Source organism: Heterodontus francisci, chromosome 24 (genome assembly GCF_036365525.1).
Source record: "Heterodontus francisci isolate sHetFra1 chromosome 24, sHetFra1.hap1, whole genome shotgun sequence".
In the NCBI taxonomy this organism is placed as follows: Eukaryota; Metazoa; Chordata; class Chondrichthyes; order Heterodontiformes; family Heterodontidae; genus Heterodontus; species Heterodontus francisci.
The window spans coordinates 52,201,583-52,224,538 of NC_090394.1; the positions used below are offsets into that span (position 1 = coordinate 52,201,583).

At 42.8% G+C, this 22,956-nt stretch overlaps 1 long non-coding RNA gene across 1 annotated transcript; it reads left to right on the forward strand.

Annotated features, from left to right (window-relative positions):
- Positions 1 to 1,640: 1,640 nt before the first annotated feature.
- LOC137383399 (uncharacterized) lies at positions 1,641 to 21,169 on the forward strand. Its single transcript, XR_010977397.1, has 3 exons — positions 1,641 to 4,351; positions 12,619 to 15,262; positions 15,574 to 21,169. It is a non-coding gene; the product is annotated as an uncharacterized lncRNA (long non-coding RNA).
- The last annotated feature ends 1,787 nt before the right edge of the window (positions 21,170 to 22,956 follow it).

Sequence of the window (22,956 nt, forward strand, 5' to 3'; positions counted from 1 at the left end):
TGCCAGGGGTTGGGAAGTGGCCCTTAGTTGGGCACCTAAGTGGCTCAATTGGCTGCCCAGTGGGCAGCTGCACCGCTGTGTTTCCTGCTGCTGTTAATATACCATGGCAGCAGGAAGACATTGGGTTCCCCTTCTAATGCCTTCCCCTGCCATATTACCAGCCCATTGCCACAGGACTGGGAAAATTCAGCCCAAGATGAGAGACTGGAATGCACTGCCTGAAAGGGTGTGGAAGCAGATTCAATAGGTAAATATATATAAATTTGAAAATAAAAAAATTGCAGAGCTATGGAGAAAGATTGGGGGAGTGGGATTAATTAGGCAGCTCTTTCAAAGAGGCCACACAGGCACGATGGGCAGAATGACCTACTGTACTGTATGATTCTATGTTATACTTGACTGAAAATAACACTTTGAGAATTCACTCTCCAGCTTCTTTCAAAGTCTTTTGGAAACAGCCAACAAACTCAAATCCTCACAAGGTGAGGGGCCACACCGTTCTACCTTTCAATAGAAAAACAAAGTATTTTTTTAAATGGTGAGTGATTGGGAAATGTTGGTATTCAGGCGGAGCTGTGTGTCCTTGTACATGAGTCACATAAAGATAACATGCAGGTACAGCAACCAATTAGGCAGACAAAAGGTACGTTGGCCTTTATTTCAAAGGGATTGGTGTGTAAGGATGAGGTCTTACTGCAATTGTATCTTCTTCTTAGGCAGTCCCTCGGGAGCAAGGATGACTTTACTATAATTGTATAGATCCTTGGTGAGACCACACCTGGAATACTGTGTACAGTTCTGTTCTCCTTACCTCAGGAAGAATGTACTTGCCTTAGAATGAGCATAACAAGGGTTCACTAGACTGATTCCTAGGAAGTGGGGTTTTTCCAATGAGGGAATATTGAATAGACTAGGCCTATATTCCCTGGAATTTAGAAGAATGGGAGGTGAACTCATTGAAACATATAAAATTCTTAAGGGGCTTGATAGAGTAGATGCTGGGAGGATGTTTCCCTGGATGGGGATTCTGGAGCTAGGGGTCACAGTGTCAGAATAAGGGGTCAGCCATTTAGGACTGAGATGAGGAGAAATTTCTTCACTGAGAGAGTGTGGATCTTTGGAATTCTCTACCAGGGAGAGCTGTGAATGCTCACTCGTTGAGTATATTCAAGACAGAGGATTTTTAGGTACTAAGGGAATTAAAGGATAGTGCAGGAAGGTGGAGTAGAGGTAGAAGATCAGCCATGATCCTATTGAGTGGCAAAGTGGGCTTGAAGGGCTGAACTCCTGCTCCAACTTCCTATGTCCTTATTGTTGATGTACGTACAGATTGCATGCTGGGATTGTTTGCAAACAATATGTTGAAAAACTGCAACTGCAAATGCTCAAAATGCACAGGTATAGTTGAAAGCTGTCTTCAACTGTTGTGAAGTAAAGATCCAGTTGAAGCCCAGCCTTTTAAGGATTTGAAATAAAAACTTTAATGATATTATGACTCAAAAAGACAATATATAAAGTACATTATTGTTAAAAATGTGGGCCGGTAGCACCCATTTTTCAGGTATTGCGTAGCCTCCTAAGTTCCCAGGATGGTAGGTAGGATACGCACAGTCTTCTGACTGGAAATGCGCAGACTACCATATTGTTAAGGACATACAAGAGGCATCCTTTACCCAGGCCTGAAGAAGGCGTTAGGCCCTTTGTATATATGTCATCACTGACTGCACTCAGGGGAAACTAATCCTGCAGAAGGCCTGCCACAAAAAAGCTAAGTTACTTGCCTCTGAATGTAGAGCCAGGAGGACTTGCCTCCCCTCCCCCGCACCACCCCCACTCACCTGAGGAGTGCGAGGGCTGGCTCCAGGCATCTCGATCCCCTTTCACCCAGCCACTGCTGCACGGAGCTCATGGAAGTGGTAATGGCATGCAAGTCCACACACATCTCTGGTATCTACTGGGTGGTATGCTGGATATAGCTCTCTATGAGGGTCACCAATCTCTCAATGGAGGAAGCCATGCACACACATGGCAGAGTCATAGCTGCACTCATGGCCTGGACGGACTCCTCCATCATCCATTCAGGAGTGCGCATAACCTCTGGAAGCTCCGTCGGATGTTCATGCACCTCTTGTTGCAAGCTCAAGCATCTTCTGTCTTGTGAATGACTCCAGAGGCATGTCAATAGCCTGAGGCTAAGCATCGCCTGGCCCTCCAATAGTTCTATAAGTGTGAGCGGCCTCAACTATCACAGCCTCTGTCAGCTGCTAGGGCGCATCTGTGCTGTGTGCACCAAATTATAACCCTGTTCTTAATCGTGCATGTCTACCCACTGATGTGAGAGTATCTGCACTGGTAGAGGGTGTGGGGGTATGATCTGATGGTAAACCCTCTGAGCTCTCCTGCTCAGAAGTGGAGGCTGTCGCACAGGCTCAGCAGCTGGCCGGTCTTGTCCGTGACCTGAAAGAGAGAAAAGAGTGATGAGAGGGTAATATGCTTTCCAACATATCCTTCTAAATACTGACCATCTGGAGCTCTATGTGACCCTTGGTGCACACATGAGCACGATTCTCTGTGCTTACCAGAGAGTCTCTTGCGCCCATCCATTAGGCCACTCACTATCTCTGGTCTCCACACCTCATAGAGTCATTTATGGCACAGAATGAGGCCATTCGGTCTATCGAGTCCTTGCTGGCTCTCCATGGAGCTATCCAGTCAGTCCCACTCCCCCGCTCGATCCCTGTAGCCCTGCAAGTCTGTTTCCCTCATGTGGTCATCCAACGTCCTCTTGAATTCATTGATTGTCTCTGTTTCCACCACCCTTGTGGACAGTGAGTTCCAGGTCATTACCACCCACTGCATAAAAAAGTTTTCCTCATGTTCCCCCTGCATCTCTTGCCCAAAACCTTCAATTTGTATCCCCTAGTCCTTGTACCATTTATTAATGGGAACAGTTTTCCTTGTCTTCCTTATCTTGTACACCTCTATTACATCTTCCCTCAATCTCCTTTGTTCTAAGGAGAACAAACCCAGCTTTTCTATCCTAACCTTGTAACTAAAATCCCTTATGCCTGGAACCATTCTGGTAAATCTCCTCTGCAGCCTCTCAAGGACCCTCACATCCTGCCTCACCATCTATGATTTCCTTGCCTGCCTCCATGTATCCCAGCTGCAAAGTCTTTCCCTCCGTAGGTATGAGGATGGCCATGTAGGACACACCACCTCCATTCTTGATCTTTCCCTTATTTTGTGAGCTCTCCTGCAAGCACATATATTCCCATTGTTAGTCACCCATCAAAGAGAGGCACGACTCCTATGTTAGTGACAGCCTAACTGTCCATCATGGTACCACAGGCAAGCCTCCTGCATGTGGCCAATCAGCAGTGGCTGTGCAGGAGTAACCTCTGCCTGACAGGTGCCCTGCACAGAGAGACTGACATGCACCTGACAGTCAAAGCATCTCCACTAACTGGGTGGGCAGCACCTTCTACGATTTCATATTCACCTTCAGTCACATTTAAGGCTGCAAGCATAATACTATGTGCTGCACTCACCTTGCCAGAATGCATCAGGTCATTGACCCTCTTTTGGCACTGCAGCCAAGTACAGGGGACAACCCCACAGCTGCTGACTTCCTCTGCTATCTCCATCCAGGCCTGCTTGGTTTGGGGAGCCACTCTCCTCCTATCATCCTGATAGAATAGGACTTCCCTCCTTGCCCTTACAGTCTGGAGGAGCACCTCTAAGGAGACATCGTTGAATTTAGGAGCGAGCCTTGATCTTCCTTCAGCAGTCTCCAGGGCTCCCTCACTGCTTCTTCCGGAGCTGCTGCATCAACATGTCCACATGTCCTGCTGGCTGCCTTTTAAAGACATCATTTCAGGAGCCGGAACTTCCTCCCAGCCGCACCCCAGTCCATGCCACCTAGCTGGCCAGCTCCCCTGCCTGACGGCCAATAATTAACCAGCCTTGAGTATATTGCGATCACAACTCTGCCCGCTGCTTGCAGGGCCACGCCACCCACTTTCAGTCCAGGCGGCAGGACTTTCTTGCTTCCAGTAAAATTCCGGCCTAAGCTTTTTTTTTATTTTGTCGAAGCGCTTATTTTAGACATTAAAAATGTCATTACTGAGGGATAAAATTGTATTTTTTTTTCAGAAAACATTTCAGTGCTTCAATTGGTTGACCATAAACTAAGCTGGGCTTCTCTTAGGGATCAAAGAGACATTGACAATTGTGTCATTTTCAACTTACAGCTGGGAGTATAAAATTGGCATTGTGGTTCTGGTTGTTGAAACCATCTAATTTTACTTTTCATTTAAATTACAGGAAACATAAGTTTTACACCCTGGTGGTAAGTTGAAAATTACCCTCCATATATCTGATAAATAACAAACATAGTCTGGTCCATAAGCAGTGGGCTTCAAGTCATTCTCTGCTTTCTATCTATTCCCTGTAATATAGTACACATAAAGAAATGACTTTCCAAAGAATTAATGATAATACTATGGTATGTTGGATAAGCTATGCTAATTTTTTTCAGAATTTCTGAATGTGAATTATATTCCTAGTTTCCTTCTCTCTTTATCATTGACCTTCTGCAGCATGTTAAATTTTTCAGTAAATTGAATAAGGTAATTTTAGGGGCATACACAGGTTGTTAATTAAGGTTCACTTGCTGAAACAGGATGCTTAAAATGGCCTGCTGTGAATGCAGGAGCACATTGTTACCCAGCTGTATGTATCATGTTGCTTTCTAAAGTAATCTGCTCAGAAGGCAAAGATGCCTGTTTAACAGTGTATTCACATAAAATAAACAACAAATGACAACGATTTAAATGCCATAGCTTAAGGATAGGAACTCTAGAAATGATGACCGGTTCAACTTAACATGAGTGCAATGCTTGCTGTGTGCTAAAAATGACCAGATTACCAACTAGGTCCACACCATACATGAACCCATTCAATGTGACCTGATTACTGTGCCCTCTATTAAAAGGCATTATCTGAACCTTATGCCATGTACAGCCATAAAATACACAACATTTTCCTTTGACCATAAAGCTGACGGCTAAAACATTGTCACTAGACGCTGGAACCCAGAAGTTGGTTAATGCACATAATAAGTGCATTATATGTAGTGTAGGATAAGTCTGTTTCAACTACATCAGTTTAAGATCATACAGGTTTCAGATTCACTATTTAAATACATTACTGCTGGTTTTTAAGCAGTTTGCTCATTTTATTATGGTAATCAATAGATTGCTTGAAAATTTATTAATTGATACCAGTTGTTCTTAATGTCCTAATGAAATTATTTTCCTCAGCTGAAGAAATGTACCCTACAAATATTAGTCTGACTGGTAATTTCCATGAATAACTTGAAGAATGGATATTCCAAGAATGTCCATTTTTCAAGTGTGTTAAATATTAGTTCACAGACTCTTACATGTATAGGTTAAAGTGATGATTGTAGATTAGATTTATTCTTTTAAAAATTATTTCCAAAAGGAAATGCTACAGAGGTACCCACTGTCTTTGGAACTTGTAGTAACTATTCATTTTAATCTTGGCTTCAAGATAATTCTGCGGGAAAGAACATGAAAGCTGCTTTTTTGTGTTAATGATTTATTGGTCTGCTTACATATATGATTCTGCATCATTACCTCAAAATCATTGACCAATGAAGGACTTCTCTCAGAATACAGAGGTGACAAAAACATGGGTGAGGTATTCTGCAGCAGATTGGTTGAGTTAGGGGTTTAGATTGTCGCATTACAAAGGTGAAGCTACCCAGAGTTTGTGATGGAGAGGATATAGGATCAGAAGTTCAGCTCATGGTCAAATAGGACACTGAAGTGGTGAACAGTCTGGATCAGCCTCAGACAGTGACTGGTGTGGGTGAAATTAGTGGAGAGGGATCTAAGTTTGTGGGGTGGAGGGGGCCGCAAGACAAGGACTTTGGTATTTGTGATGTTTAATTGGAGGAAATTGTGCTTCATTCAGGACTGGATATTGTACAAGCAAGATGACAGCATAGAGACAGTGGAGCAGTAAGGCTCTTCATTTCTTCATCTCGCCATCTCTCTCATCAACATCTGTCAATACTCTTTCCACCCCCTGTCTCACCACTCTCAACAATTCTCTCCCCTCCATCACATCCTTCAGCATACAATCACAAAGGCACACTGCAACAGCCCTCATTCCAAATGTACGCAACTATTTTTTTGCTGTCTTGACACCAGGCAGTAATAGCTTTCTCTTTCTCATTCTAACACTTGCACAAGCAGCAACTTCTCTCAAGACTCCTCACTTCACATTCCACACGCTTAGCTTCTCATTCGTCATGATGTCCTAATCCTCATTCCATTTTGCTACTTCACCAGCTCTTTTATTTTCAACAGCCCTCTCTTCCTACAGGTCAAAACTGTATGTAATGTGAGGGAGAGTTGTAAGGCTGGAAGAGGAGTACCTGATATCATAGCCCTCATCCAAATAGAGCAGGAAACCCTGAAGATTCCATAGTGGCCCAGGTAAAGCCATGAATGTCAATACAAGCAAGCCTTACCCGAGCAGAGTGTCAGCACATTACCTGTCACCCTTCATTCACCAGCAAATATTCCACAAGTGTGAAGACCATTAACTGCTAACATCCAACTTCTTAGTGCCATCCTAACTTGTTCTTTTCCTTTCTACCAGAGTTTTCTGACGATGACAGTTCAGAGGAAGGCAATCCTCGTGAGGATGTTCTATCACGTGTTCCATGCCTCCTAAGCACTAGCACATACATTGGCACTCTTAAAAACACAATAACAGGTTCCACATAAATGCTGATGACACTCAGTTCTACCTCATCTCCACGTCTCTTGACCCCTCCACTTTCTTTGATTTGTCATGTTGTTTGTCCAACATCCAGTCCTGGGCGAACAGAACCCTCCACCAATTAAATATTGGGAAGACCGAAGCCATTGGCCCTGATTTTGCATTGAGCAGCAAATGAACGGCACTAGTTGTTCAATACACTTAAACTTGCCCACAGACTTTCTGTGGACTTTTACTCCAGAACTTGCAATTATTAGAGAACTGAGAGAGTGTGACATCCTCTATGGGGAGCTGGGCCCAGTGTGAATAGGGCAAGCAATGGTATGTCACCTTAAACAAACAGATTAAGAATCTTTGATGGAGAAATTGGACTCTGAGGTGTTTTTTTTTGGTGCTAATTGGCCTTCTAAAGGTTGAAAATCATGTTCTAGATGCATGCACGCACTTCCAATTTCATCGCAGTACAGTAGTTTGCGAGTGCACACCTAACAACCACTAGTAGCATGCAGAGCAAGTAGATTCTGATTTCAAGCAGTGTGTGATGCTGATTTAATGTCAGCATTGCCATTTTTGAACACCACACTCCAGCCAACACCCTCTCTTAACTTCGCACAGCTGAATACACATTCAATGGCATGAAGAACCCCCACTAAGGCTACATAAAGGGATCATGAACTCCTTACAGCTTAGTTGGCTGGATTATATTTTCCAGCTGCTAATGCAATTCTATGCATTTTTGGAACTCTCCTTTACATGTCTGAAGTTTCAGTAGTCTACATAGTGCTGAAGTACTTTTTTTGGTGATTTAAAGAATTGTGCTAAAACAATTTGCTTCCATACATCAGCAAAATACTGCAGAGGCTGAAAATCCAAAACAATAACAGAAAATGCTGGAATTACACAGCAGGCCGGGCACATCTGTGGAGAGAAAAAAACAGAGTTAACACTTCAGGTCTATGACCTTCCATCACTCTGTTTTTCTCTCCACAGATGATGCCTGATCTGCTGAGTAATTCCAGCATTTTCTGTTTTTTGCTTCCTTACATGGGTGACCTGATAGACTTTCGTCTTGCAATTGAGCTGGGAGAATGAAAAGAGGCCATGCAGAGCAGGACAACCTGCTAGAAGAGGAAGGGGAGAAGGGCTCTCAGCAGGGGGCTGTATCCACTTAGAGTCTTTAGGGAGCAATTCTCTCACCTGAACTTCAGCGAGGACCCATTGCATGAGACACAAAGGAGGTTGTGACTGAAATCTGCCAACTACTGCAGCTACAACTGCAACTTCAAAGCAGGGAAAGGACCTCATTGCCTGTGGCTGTCAAGGTGATTGTGGCTCTGAATTTGTATACGTCTGACTTCTTCCAGTCTGGTGGTGGAGATATAAGCAATGTCTCACATTTTTCAGTTCTGCTACACTAGGGAGGATCTCTAAAGAGAGACAGCTTCATCTCATTCCTTCTTGCCAGAGACAAGCAGGCAGAGCAAGTATGATTTGCTTGGATTGCATGTTTCCCATGGTGTAGGGTACCATTGACTGCTTGCACATTGCTTTGCCTGTGCCTCATGTAAAATCTGCCATTTTCCTGAGCCATAAGGCATTTCCCTCCCTCAATTTACAGCCAGTATGACCACAGACTCTGCATTAAGCCCTGTGTCAAGATGGTGCTGGACTCCTCCATGCCCTTTGACTAAGTGCAGGCTTTCTGGTAGGCTTTCCAGTGCACCAAGCATTTGGGTGCATACATCCATCAGCCTTCTTCTGTAGCCTGGCCCATTGGAATCCTCCTTTTGAGTCTGCAGCGAACTAGTATGCGACCTTGCCCTTTGACGAGCTAGAATCTGTGCTATCCTTTCATCCCGCCCTGACTCCTGCCCACTTGTTTCTGACGTCTCACCACATGCAGATTCCTCCTCTATCCTGGCCTGTAAAATGTGTCCAGTATCAATATCTGAGCTGGTGGACTGTGAGTGTAAGAGTGAGTGATGATGGATGTTCTTGTGCATGAAACACAAAAAGTTAGCATGCAGGTGCACTAAGTAATTAAGAAGGCAAATGGAATTTTGACCTTTATTGCTGGGGGCTTGGAGTTTAAAAATAGGGAAGTCTTGTTACAACTGTACAGGTGTTGGTGAGGCTGCACCCGGAGTACTGTGTACAGTTTTGGTCCCCGTATTTAAGAAAGGATATACTGGCATTGCAGGCAGTTCAAAAGAGATTCACTAGGCTGATTCCTGGGATGAAGGAGTTGACTTATCAAGAACAGCGAAACAGGTTAGGCCTTTATTCATTAACATTTAGAAGAATGAGGGGTGATCTTATTGAAATGTACAAGATTCTGAGGGGGCTTGACAGGTAGATGTTGAGAAGATGTTTCCACTAGTGGGGGAATCTCGAACTAGGAGACATATTTACAGAATAAGGGGACACACATTTAAAACTGAGATGCAAAGGGATTTCTTCTCTCAGAGGGTAGTGAATGTCTGGAATTCTCTACCCCAGAGAGTTGTAGAGGCTAGATCACTGAAAGTATTTAAAGAGGAGGTAGATAGATTTTTAAAATATCGGGAAGTTGTGGGCTATGAGGAGCTGGCATGAAAGAGGAGTTGAGGTCTGGGGCAGATCAGACATGATCTTATTGAATGGCGGGGCAGGCTTGAGGGGCCGAATGGCCTACTCCTGCTCCTATTTCTTATGTTTTTCTTATGTCTCTTCATCTTCACTGTCTTCTTCCTCCACTGCCTGGGCAGGTTCCAGTTCTTGGTTATCTGAAATGAAAAAGGACAAAGGTTGAGTTGCGGTGAGGTGACAGGAGAAAGTTGGAAGTGTGTGCTTACATCATCTGCAGCATCTCATTCAGAAAAGATTGAGGATGAGGGACAAATGGGATGAGGGAAGGAGGATTAAGTATGTGAATGTTCTCATCTCCAATCACTTCAGTGCCATGAGTAGCCATGGCCTCAGCGATGCCCCTTCCCATGATGGCCAACACTCTCTCCTCCATTGGTGATAAAACACGCAGGCGCACTTGTCTTTCTTCAATTCTTTGCTGCTGCCTGCTATTATATTCCACCTTCTCCTCCAAGAAAGAGGGAAGTGTGTTACAGGGTATCATGTAATATGTTTAGGTGATGCGGCTGTCATGGTTGAATAGCTGCCACTGTGTAGGAGCTGTGAGTTGTGGGTGTAGGTTTGCAACACTGCTAAGTGTGTGAGGGTGAGTTAAAGCATATGAATGTTAGGGTTGAGTCCTGTTTGATAGGCATTGTTGGTAGGTGATTGATGGGAATGTGTTGAATTGAGCAGTGGATGAGGCTATTGGTGCAGCTGGTAGGATAGGCCATTTGAATGGCAACCTTGGCAACTCGTGTGAGATCGTTAAACTTCTTCCTGCACTGCACCCATGTTTGATGAGTAACATTCATGGCATTGGCATCCACTGCTATTTCTTCCCACTGCCTCCTGAACATGTGTCAGGAGGGCCTCCTTCCCCCTATGGATACAGGACATCTGTCCTCCATTCCACTTCTTCCACCAAGGCCTCCAACACATTATCCGAAAACCTTGGAGCACACTTCCTACCATTCTTCAAACTTTGTCAGTACAGGTTCAGCTCACAAAGGACTGCCACCACTTCCTGTACCTCCCCTGTAAGAGGTGCAGATTGCCTTTGAGTAGCACGAGCAACCTGCGATATTGAGACCCCTGCTAATGTGTGCAGTCATTGAACAGCACGCGTAACGCTGCCTGCAAGTTAAATTTGTGCTGTGCGCATTGCAATGAGTGGGCATGGGTTAGTCACGCACTGCGATCCCTGAGCCCATTTTCAGGTCTAATCCAAGTTCTCCTCTGCAGAACCTGAACCCACAAGTCTAAATTAGAATAGTTAATTCAATATCAAATCATGTTTAGAAAACAAAATAAAGAGGGAAAGAAAAATGGAATTAAGAGAGATAAAAGAAACAAAATCTTTTCAAATTATATATTTAAAAAAAATTAATCTCCAACAATGATTAAAATCTAACGGAATGAGACTCCACACGTAAAATATTAATTTTCAGAGCCAGCAAGGTGGTTTACACTTGAATGGACAAGTCCCAACTTATCCTGGCGTGTTTATTGGGTATCTGGTGGCTGAGTACTGTAACTTTATGCCATTGTAAGTATTTGAATGCTGAATCTCTTGGCAAGATACTGCTATACTAAAGCTTCTGGAGGAACATGGCATCTTGAACAGCAACTTCCTGTTTTCTGCATTTATTTTTTTTTATTTTAGAGATACAGCACTGAAACAGGTCCTTCGGCCCACTGAGTCTGTGCTGACCAACAAACACCCATTTATACTAATCCTACATTAACCCCATATTCACTACCACATCCCCACCATTCTCCTACCACCTACCTACACTAGGAGCAATTTATAATGGCCAATTTACCTATCAACCTGCAAGTCTTTGGTGGTGGGAGGAAACCGGAGCACCCAGGGGAAACCCACGCAGGCACAGGGAGAACTTGCAAACTCCACACAGGCAGTACCCAGATCTGAACCCAGGTCGCTGGAGCTGTGAGGCTGCGGTGCTAACCACCGCGCCACTGTGCCGCCCTGTGCATTTCCAATTAGCAGAAATTTCTATCCAATTTACTCTTGAATAATGGTGATCACCAATAGCCTCACTGTTACACTATTGCTACTGCAAAATCCAATCCATTGTCTTTGGTTCCTGCGCAAAGTCTGTTCCCTAGTCTTTGACTCCTTCCCTCTCCCTGGTTGCAGTCTGAAGCTGAACCAAACCGTCCACAACCTGGGTGTCGCATCTGATCCCGAGGTGAGCTTTGAGCTCATATCTTCTTCTTCCACCTCCGTAATATCACCATCTCTGCCCTGTCTCAGCTGATTTGCTGCTGAAACCCTCATTTGTGGCTTTGTTATTGCTAGACTTGACTATTCCAAAGCTCTGCACCTTGCACCTTCCGTAAACTTGAGCTTATCCATAATACTGCTGCTTGGCTCCTAACTTGCACCAAGTCTTGTTCACATATCACCCCTGTGCTGACTGACCTACATTAGCTCCTGAACCTAATGCCTTGTTTTTAAAATTCTCATCCTTGTTTTCAAGTTTCTCCATGGCCACACCCTTCCCCACCTCTCTAACCTTCTCAAGCTTACCAACTTCCCAGATCTCTGCACTCCTCCAGATCTGGCCTCTTGCACAGCCCCAATTTTTATTGTTCCACCATTGGCAGCCGTGCCTTCAGCGGCCTGGGTCCGAGGCGCTGGAATTCTCTCCCCAAATCTCTCTGTCTCTGTACCTCTGTCCTCATTCAGGACGCTCCTTAAAACCTATCTCTTTGACCAAGCTTTTGGTCACCCGTCCTAATGTCTCCTTACGTTGCTCAGTGGCATTTAACAGTAAAACCTCTAACATTGCACCACCTAAATATGCAGCTGGTACTGCCTCCACATGTTGACACATTTATGATATATGCTCTGATAGACTGAACCTTACATAAAAATTGTTAATGCATTTTGAGATTGAATGTTGCAACCTGCTAACCGATTTTAATGTATAACAGATTTTAACAGCAATTCTCACATTACTAAAAGCAGCCTAAGAGTTAATAGAAGTGACAAGAAGGTACTGTAGTTTTATATAAGTTTTAGTATTGGTATTGTATTAGACTAAGGACCTCAGATGTCATGCTATGAATGACATCCCTTTGGCAATGGAAGCACCAAGATTGGTTCGACAAGAACGGCCAAGATATAGCCAAGCTACTAGATGATGTGCTCAATGTTCACAGATCCTATATATCTGACAAAAAAATCACCAACAAGAAAAGCCAGATACCGTCAAGTAAAACACACGCTGCAGGTCAAACTAGGAGAGATGAAAATCCAATGGTGGGAGAACAAGGCTACAGAACTTCAGGGAGCTGTCGATAAGCATGACTTTCAGACTCTCCATGAAGGTTTCCGATATGTCTATGGCCCCAAAGCCAACGGTACGATACCCATCCCCTCAGCAGATGACAATCAGCTCCTAACCAACAGGCATAAGATTCTCTCTCATTGTGCACATCATTTTAACAATCTCCTGAACCATGAATCCACAGTGTGCAACAACACCATTGAATCACTTCCACAGCATTGCATTCTGGATGAGCTTGCCCTCGATCCATCTCAATCCATAGTCACGAAGGCCGTAAAGTAACTGCCTGTGGGTAAGTCTCTGGGAGCCAATGGCATTCCACCTGAAGTATTCAAGTACGGAAAAGATCACATGGTTAGGAAACTGACTAGCCTCTTTTGCTTAATCTAGAATCAGGGCATTGTGCCCCAAGCTTACAAGGATGCTTCCATAACTCACCTGTACAAACAGAAGGGAAGTAAGTTCATCTGTGACAATCATCACCGTATTTCACTTCTCTCCACAGCAGGAAAAATTTTTGCAAGGGTTTTTCTCAATAGGATTGTCACTCATCTTACATACTCGGTATACCCAGAATCTCACTCTGGCTTTCGTGCTGGAAGAGGAACGGTCGACATGATCTTTGCGGCGTGTCAAATTCAAGAAAGGTCCTGCAAACAGCACAAGGACCTCTACATGGTGTTCACTGACCTGACCAAGGCCTTTGACACAGTAAACCGTGAAGGCCTGTGGAAAGTGCTGCACATATATAGCTGCCCTGAAAAGATGATCAAGGTGATCCACTCATTTCATGATGGCCAATGTGATGCAGAATGGTGCCTTATCAGATGCCTTTCCTGCCACTAATGGCACCAAGCAAGACTGTGTAATGGCTTCAACCATGCTCCAGTATGCACTCAAAGAAATCAACATAGGAGTACACACTCAGTTCAGGACTGACAGCAACCTCTCCAGTCTGCAAAGGCTCAAGGCTCACACAAGGATCAAAGAACAGTTACTAAGTGAACTCTTGTTTGCCAATGACTGTGTCCTCATAGCACACACTCTGGAGGACATCCAGCTGCTTGTTGACCGCTTTGCCCAAGGCTCAGAACACTTTGGCCTTACAATAAGTCTGCAAAAGACAGAGATCTTGTACCAACCTGCCCCTGGCCACAAACTCCAAGACCCCATCGTAACAATCAACAATACACCCCTCAACTCAGTTCAGAAGTTCTGTTAGCTTGGGAGTATCCTCTCCAACAACACCATGTTGGATGATGAAATCACCCATTGCCTGGCAAAAGCAAACTTGACATTTGGCAGGCTCACCCCAACTTTGGAGTGAGCATAGAATCTATCTCAAAACAAAGATCAAAGTCTACCAGGCAGTGGTTCTCATATCACTTCTCTATGGCTGTGAGGCACGGACAACATTACCAGCATCACATAGAGCAACTAGATGCATTCTATCTTTCGCTGCTTAAGATCTATCTGCAACATTGAGTGACAGGACAAAATTGCAAACATCGAAGCTCTTGCAAGGTGCTGCATACCTAATATTGAGAGCATGCTCATTAGAGCTCAGTTTCGCTGGCTTGGCCATGTAGTTCACATGGAGGATTCCCACATACCAAAGGTGGTATTCTACAGCCAGCTGAGCAAGGGAACCCACACCATAGGACATCCCAAACTTAGGTACAGGGACATTCTGAAAGCCAATCTCACAGTCTGTAAGTTGGACCCCATTACAAGGGAAAAAACAACCATGAACCGATCCAAATGGAGCAGTCTCTGTCATCAATCGATCTCAACATTTGAGGAGAACAGAGTCATGTCCCTACAGGACATGTGAACCCACCGCAAAGCCAGTGCCTTCACCCAGACCTCCAGCGGTGATTTCATATATAAAATTAGCATTCGGATCTGCCAATCAAGATTTGGTTTTATATCACGTATGAGATGACATCAACCTAAATGATGAACAACGAGTCTCCTTGCTGAACACTTGAAGTGACGGGAGAATCCATCATCTTTGTATTCGTAACTTATGGAGCTGAATTTTGCGGCAAGGCCCGAGGACCCCCTGTGGGACCAGAAGCAGGAGCTGCTGCTGCTTGGGCGGGGTGGTATGCTGGAGAACAGAATTCTGTGGCAGCTGGCCAATTAACTCCCAGGAGGTGGAGGAGGCTACCAGTCAGGTGGCGGTGATGGCGCCATATTTAAAGGGTTGCCAGCACTCTCTCAAATCATTCCTCCCACTAAGACAACATCTATTGAAGCCCTGAGGAAGAAGGCTCGTGAAGGAATGGCAGAAGGTGGTCCCACAGTTCAGTAATGCCTCCATGCAGATTCCTCTCCAGGCTGCTTGGACAAGGAGGGAGGTCCTCTTCCCCCTGTATGGGAGGAGGAGACTGGCCTGCCAGACCAAGCAAACCTCGACGGAGATCGCAGAGGAGGGCAGAAGCCCTGGGATCATCCCTCGAATCTGGCTGCAGTGCCGCAAGCAGGTTAATGACCTCATGCGATCCACCAAGGTGAGTGCACCACTAATTGCTTTCCTTGCAGCCTTACTTGTGGCTATGCGTGAGGGTGTGATCGGTAGAAAGGGAATGCCAACCCAGTCAGTGGCAATGGGGCCAGGCAGCAGCATTGCCTGTCAGAGGCATGGCAGCCTCTCGGTGAATATCCCCGGTCCATCTGAGTTGACTCCTGCACTGCCGCTTCTGAGTGGCCGCAAGCAGGAGGCATTCCTTTGGCACTATCATGGACATTCAGGGTGACACCAGCATGGGCATTGGGTGTGTCTTTGGCGGGCAACTAACAATGGTCATTTATGTGCTTGCAGGAGAAGACTGTGCACACTGCCAAGGAAAGCACCAAAACTGGTGTCAAGGTCCCTTACCTCGCCATTCTGACCCTGATAGAGGAGGAGGCTCTTGAACTTGGAGGGCAGCATGAGGGCCATTCTATTGCAGATGGTGAGACAGGAGTGGAGACACGAGAGAGTGAGTGGCTAAATGGATGGGCACAAGACAGCCTCTAAATCCAATAGTTCTCTCAACCTGACTGCCAGATTGGTGTGCAAGTGCATGAATTGGCTGGCCCTCTTGAAGATAGCATTGGCGACCATCTTGAGACATCAAAGAGCCACAGATTGGGAAATCCCACACATCAATCTCCAGGGTATCCCTGGAATGATCCTGAGAATTAGAAATTCAGCACCACAGTGACCTTCAGCACCACTGGCATTGGGTGGCCACCACTTCCCATGGGACTCAACTCTGTGATGGCTTCCCTGGAGAGGTGGAGTCTTCGGCAACACTGCTGCTCCGACATTTGAACATAGCTGAGCTTCAGAGTGTAGACCCTCTTCTGTGCACAAAAGGCTGGTTGTTGTCCCCCTGCACCCTCTCCTGTGTCCCGGCCCACCACCACCCCCCATCAACCCCAAGGTTGAAGCACCTGGTGACCCTTGGGTTGCTGATACCCAGCTCTGTGGCTGCTGCTCTCTCCCTCTGATGCTTCTCCTCACTGGAAATCCCAAAGCATGAGTGAATGAGGTCCATGGCAGGTAGCTGCACTCAGATTCCAAGGCCACTCACTTCCCTGTCCCTGCCCCCCCCCACCGCCCCCCCAACCCCCAGCCCGCTTTATTCACACAAGTGCCACTTCCGAGATGAAACACTATCTGTTTGCCCCAGCTGTGCTGGCAAGTTTGTCCTTGCTGCTGACAGCCACTGCCAATGCCCACACTGTCACTTCGAAGCCATGCTAACCATGCTAGCATTCATGATGGCTGTCATCTGGACCCAGGACTGACTTCCCGCTAACTTACTGCCTCCTTATACTTGGCGAGGCTCTGAAGCCCCATGGTTTCCGTGCACTCTTTGGAAAATTTGAAAACCCAAGAAAAATTGCAGTTAATTACTTGTTTAAGAGGCTTAATTACCTTCCGCCACGTTTGAGCACCAGGTCCTCCTGCCATGCCAGCGGTCCTTTGGAATATCTGATTGCAACGTAAAGACATCAGGCTTCTTTTCCGATGCTTTTCATTGCAATATTCCAACTCTTCCCCCCCCTCCCAGGGCTGGGAAAGTTAAACCTATGATTTGTGTATTCGGAAGCAAATATTGCACTGTTGTTTCATTGAACAACAAGATAAGTAGTACTACCCTTGAAGAAACTGTGTGATATGATAGGATAATACATCAGATATTAATAAAGTGTAAATGGCTATCTTGTAAACATAATGGGGTAGACGTAATAGTCTTCACTCCCTTGCTAGTAATCTGGCAGAGCAAATTTCCTGCCTACTGTAGATCTCATTAATTTTGAAAGTGTATTCCAATATTTTATTTGTATAATGTATGGCATAACATGGAACTACCTCACTTCTGCTATTTTCAACAGGCTGGTTATTTGTAACATTAACTTCATCAGCCACCACATACCATGTCCTTTACATTTTGTATTTTATTTGACAGTTTTAGAGGCTGTGTGTAAATTCAAAACTTCCCTAGAATTGCAGCAATTTTAGCACCAAGGTGAGGCAGTTAGCCTGCACATTCCCTGCGCTATTTAATATTTCTCTTCTGCAAGCATTTATCCTATTCCTGTTAAATGTTGTGATTAACTGAGCGTCAATATCCACTTGTCGTAATGCATTCCATATTTAAATGTATGCTTTCCGAAAGTTAGTGAAAAGCTAGTTGATCCTATCCTAGTTTACAGCATTATGTTTAACATGACTAACACGGCATTATGGTGCTGAGGTTAAAATGGGACCAAATAAAGAAAGGGGGCCACTGATTTATTTTTTGTTGACTGTGGTCTGAAGTGGTAAATCATAAACTTTTCTTCCAACTTGTTTTTCTCCCCAAACTTCAGAATGCAACAACTCGTACTGTCCGTTGCTTCAGATGGAAAACATTCCTGTGTTTAATCAAACAGATAAAAGTGCACTTTTTGCTTAATTCACTCTCATTTTCTTAATTTAATATAAATACACTGAATTAGTCATTATTGCTCCCGACAGAAATTACAGAATTATATCTATTTTTTATCAAGTAAAACTGATCTGTTTGGCATTTCGGACAGGAGTTGCATTCCATGTGAACTGAAAACATGTGTGGAATAAATTAGCCTTAAAACTATAAATTACCCATTTTATTATAAGTCAGTTCAGCCAGTTAAAAGTTGAACAATATTATTCTGCATAAAAATACATTACTGGGCTAGCTAGTTTGTTTTGTTCAATGAATGATATTTTTAAAAAAACTTTATAAAATAAAGTTTGCAGACTATGCTTTGGTTATTCTACAGCTGCTATGAAAAACTATTCGCTGATCATATACTCTATAAAACAGAATTTTAACAGTGCCAATAGTCACTTTGAAATAAAATCCTAATCAAACTAGCAATGTCAAAGTGTTGCTGTTCAGTTATATCTTTGCATCTTTAACTTTTAATAAAAAATTTTAACATGCCATAAAACCAACAACAAACCACCCCTCCCCCAACACCCCCAAAACCTTAAATTCAGTCTGTCTGTACTGAACTACACTGCACCTCTGCTCTGTTAAATGTTTACATGCATAACAGACAGCACTTTTACTCCATATCATTTATGGTCAATACTCTCACTCAGATAATTTGAAAGGGAAAGTATTATCACAGTATAGATAGTGGTAGAAACAACCTGAAACTTGCACTTTCAAGTTGATCATTTGACATATTATAGATATTTAACATTGACTATTGTATTTGACATATTGTAGACATCAAGCAACAGGTTTTCTCATTAATTATTGTTACCTAACATATGTTATATATCCACATCTTTATATCCAGGGTGAAGGAGAGATGAGTTATAGACAGTTAATAAAAGCATACTATATCTATAAAAGATTCAGGTGAAGAATCAAGTTTTAAATCTATTAGTACAGTATTTGAATGGTCCTAATTTTATTTTGGGTAATTTGATTATATTGATCTGGATTTATGCTTGCATCTCTACTCTTCTTTCAGTCCATATTTGCAAGCTGACTCATATTCTTATTATATTTGACTGCAAATGAAAGTTAAATGTACCATAAATCACAAAACATGTTTCACAGGGTATGTAAGCAATCATTCTTACAAAAGGCAAAATACACAGCTGTTCAATGAGTAACATTGTTCCAGGATGATATCAGACTTTAGCTTTTGCCCAGCCGTTTGCTGCCAATGACTTCAGCACGATGAACTAGACAACAGTTGTACAAATGGTTTTAATTTTTATTTTGACTGAAGGATTAAATGCTTATACAGTGGAATTACAAAAATTCAGATGTTAGTTTTGTAAAATTATAAGAAAATCCAAGTGAGTCAAATAAGACTTATGAACTATATTCTATCTGACACATTCAAACTGCTAATAGATGGTTGCTATCACAAATAAACACTATAGGAAGTGATTAAAATGTCCAAATTAAACAGCATCCCATCTACTAAATTGAAAAATTGGTTCATCATTGCTTCTCTGTCATTAGATGTTACAAACACATCTTATATTTATGAAGTATGTATCTATGCACAGAATATCATATTTGCTCAACGTTTTGCCAATTGAGGGCAGGATAGTAGGTTTGTTTCTTTTGCTATTTCTAAAAAAACCCCATAAATTTATGTGTGCAATGTACAACTTCACCACAATAGGAAACTGGGCTAAATGGACTTCTGTTTCTACATCCTAATTCTAACAACGTTGGCAATAACAGAATAAAAATAATTTTTGCAATGATCATATAAACTGGAGTTAAATATTTGCATAGTTCTGGCTTAGTCCCATCTGTCTGAACTGGATTTGAACCCACAGGTGAAACGACTCACTGTACACCCCAGGATCACTTTTAGACAAATAGCTAATGCCCTGGGGACATGGGTTCAAATCCCACCATGGCAGCTGGTGGAATTTAAATTCAATTAATTAATACATTCAGTTAATTAATAATAAAAAAAAGTCTGGAATTGGAAGCTAGTCTCAGTAATGGTGCCATGAAACTATCATCAATTGTCATAAAAAGCCATCTGGTTCACTAATGTCTTTAAGCAAAGGAGAAGGAAATCTGCTGTCCTTACCTGGTCTGGCCTACATCTGACTCCAGACCCACAGCAATGTGGTTGACTCTTAACTGCCCTCTGAAATGGCCTATAAAGCCACTCAATTCAAGGGCAATCAGGGATGGGCAGCAAATACTGGCCTTGCCAGCAATGCCCACATCACATGAAAGAATAACAAAAAGACAGATGGATTTTAAATGATATTTTTATTTTATTGAGGTCAATGTTTTGCTAATATAAGCAATAGTTTTACACATTAACCCCACCTACTATTCTATTTATAGATACATAAATGCCCTGTTTCAGTAGGTAAAGTTATTTCTTGGTTGAACCAATGGGCTGCATACAAACCTTTTACTTGAGATTTCCCTACTGCTTTCTAATGACTTTTCCCTAGAGAGCAATAACTCACTTGCTCTGAAGTTCTTTAAGTAAGTGTCAGGTAGACAAAAAGATAAGACTGCAGGTCTTAGGGTTACCTTATAAATGGGATTAGCTTCAGTGGCCTTGGTAGAGTTATGACATTGCCTTGGAGAGAGATTAGGTGTTAGGTTGCATTGCTGTCAGAACCTGGATGCCATAAGGATTTGCTAAGGATTGGGAGTCCCCTCTGATCTTTTTGTGGTGTATATAGCCTAATTAAACCTGTATTTTTTTACCAAATAAAGTTAATAGATTGTAAACTGCTCAACTAATATTTGGACAGTAGAGAGAAAATTACAAATGTAGTTTATTTTGAATGAGATTTCCATTTTTTCACAATTGATGCAACTTCAAAATCTGTAGAAGTACTGTATGTACTCATGTAAAAGTCAATCTTATGTAAAAGTCGACCCAAGACTTCAGGCCAAAGAATCTTGAATCTTTCCTATATCTCGGTGTAAAAGTTGACCTTAACTTTCAGAGTATAGGCAGAAAATCTAATCACGCACTAGTATAAAATACCCGAATGTTCAGCTAGGACCCCCACATTTTTCAATATGGCGCTGAGGAAGAACAACAAATACACAGCGCAGTTTAAACTAAAAGTTGTTGCCTGTGCAGAGAAGGCGAATAACTATGCGGCAGCAAGAGAATTCAAAGTATCAGAGAAGAATGTCAGAGATTGGTGAAAACTTTCTACACAGCTCATGAAGATGCCAAAGAATAACAGTGCCAAAAGAAGAAAGGCTAGCAATTTGCCATAATTAGATAGTAAAATTGCAGAATGGGTTAGTGAACGTCGCCAGAATGAATACGTAGTTTCCCACGCATCCATCCATATGATGATGCCATTCAAGCAGATGAAGGGAAGAATTATTTGGAGCTGCAGACGATGACAAGAGTGATTTTGATGGACTTTAATGCATGTTCAGTTCTAACTAGTTTTCATTAATAATTTTTGTCCCATTTACTGTAATAAAAATTGTATAAAATTGTGCATGATTTTTGTTTAAATAAATGAGTTTACACTAATTATGTCTGGCACCATGGTGGCTATTATTTTGTTAATAAAAGTTCGAGAATACAAGTAATGTAAAAGTCAACCATCCAAATTTTAGCGTCAAAAATTGGTCTCAAAAATTCGATTTTTACATGAGTAAAAGTTTTTATGGTATATCCTGCCTCAGATTCCTAGCTACTTTTTCCTACATGACATCATTAGCTGTAAAGTGTCCTGAGATCATGAAAGGCACTATTTAACTGCAGGACTTTCTTTCTTCTTTCTTACTATATCCATAATCTGTAAAAGCATAGGCCTAGAATTTCCTCAAAATGATTTGTTGTCCCTTTAAAATAATTGCGCTGTCATTGGCCTCTTGAGCGAGTCACACACAAGCTTCCTTGATCTCCACCTTTGCACTTCCATTTGTGTAAATTGGATGTAAGGACCTGAACTACCTGGAAATTTCTGTGCCATCTTTAAAAAGACAGCATAGCCTGCAATCATGAGCAGCAGTCTGGGGCACAAAGAGATAAGAGAGGAACAATGCTTGGCTTTTTCACTTCAATCCTTTGCAATTTTTTAAAAACTTGTTGAGAATTATGACCACAAAAGCATTATCTATAAGCAGTAGAGATGGGAGGAGAAAGTTTCAAAGAAACATTGATAGATTAAGTGAGTGGGAAAAACTGTGATAGATGGAGTTCAACGTGTGGCAGTGCGAGGTTATCCACTTTGGATTTAAGAAAGATAGATCAGAGTATTTTTAAATGGTAAAAAGCTAGCAACTGTGGAGGTGCAGAGAAATGTAGGCATCCATTTACAGAAATCACTAAAAACTGGTGGACAAATACAAAAATGGGATATTAACCTTCATCTCAAAGGGGCTGGAATGCATAGGAGAGGAAGTTATGCTGCAATTGTATAAAGCTCAGGTTAGACGATTAATGGAGTACAGCATTAAGTTCTGCACACTGCAAGGATATATTTGCCTTGAAATTGTTCAGTGAAGATTCCCCAGAATTATACTGGTGCTAAAAGGGTTAAATTATTAGGAAAAGTTATATAGACTAGGCTTGTATCCCCTAAAGTATAGAATATTAAGGATGATATAATTAATGTGTTTAAGATGATTAAAGAATTTGATAGGGTAGAAAGACAGAAACTATTTCCTCTGGTGGGAACAAGGGAGCACATAGCCTTAGAATTAGAATTAGGCTGCTCAGGGGTGATGTCAGGAAGCACTTTTTCACACAAAGGATAGTTGAAGTCGGGAATTCTCTCCCACAAAAAGCTGTTGAGGATATGTCAACTGGAAATTTCAAAACTGAGATTGGTAGGTGGAAAATTTCGGCTCCGTGGTGCTGCTGGAGCTGACACTATGGAAACCGGAGACCCTCCAAGTGGTGCGCACAGTGCTTCCAGTGTGGCTCACACGGTGCCGCATGCTGGGCAGGGCGCTCGCATGGGCATGTAGTGCGTGCACCGGAAGATCCCAATTGGCCAGATTGTGACGTCAAACAGCTGTTCCCACTGATTTGATGCATGTATTCCAAACTTGGACCCCGTAGGTCCAATGAACACATTTTGCACTCCCTTGTCTCTCAAAGCTGAACGTGCTTTCAGTTGCAAGAGGGATCCCCCACTGCAGCTATTTAAAGGGCCAGTCATCCAACTTTCAGATGAGGTGATTTTGAGTAGCTT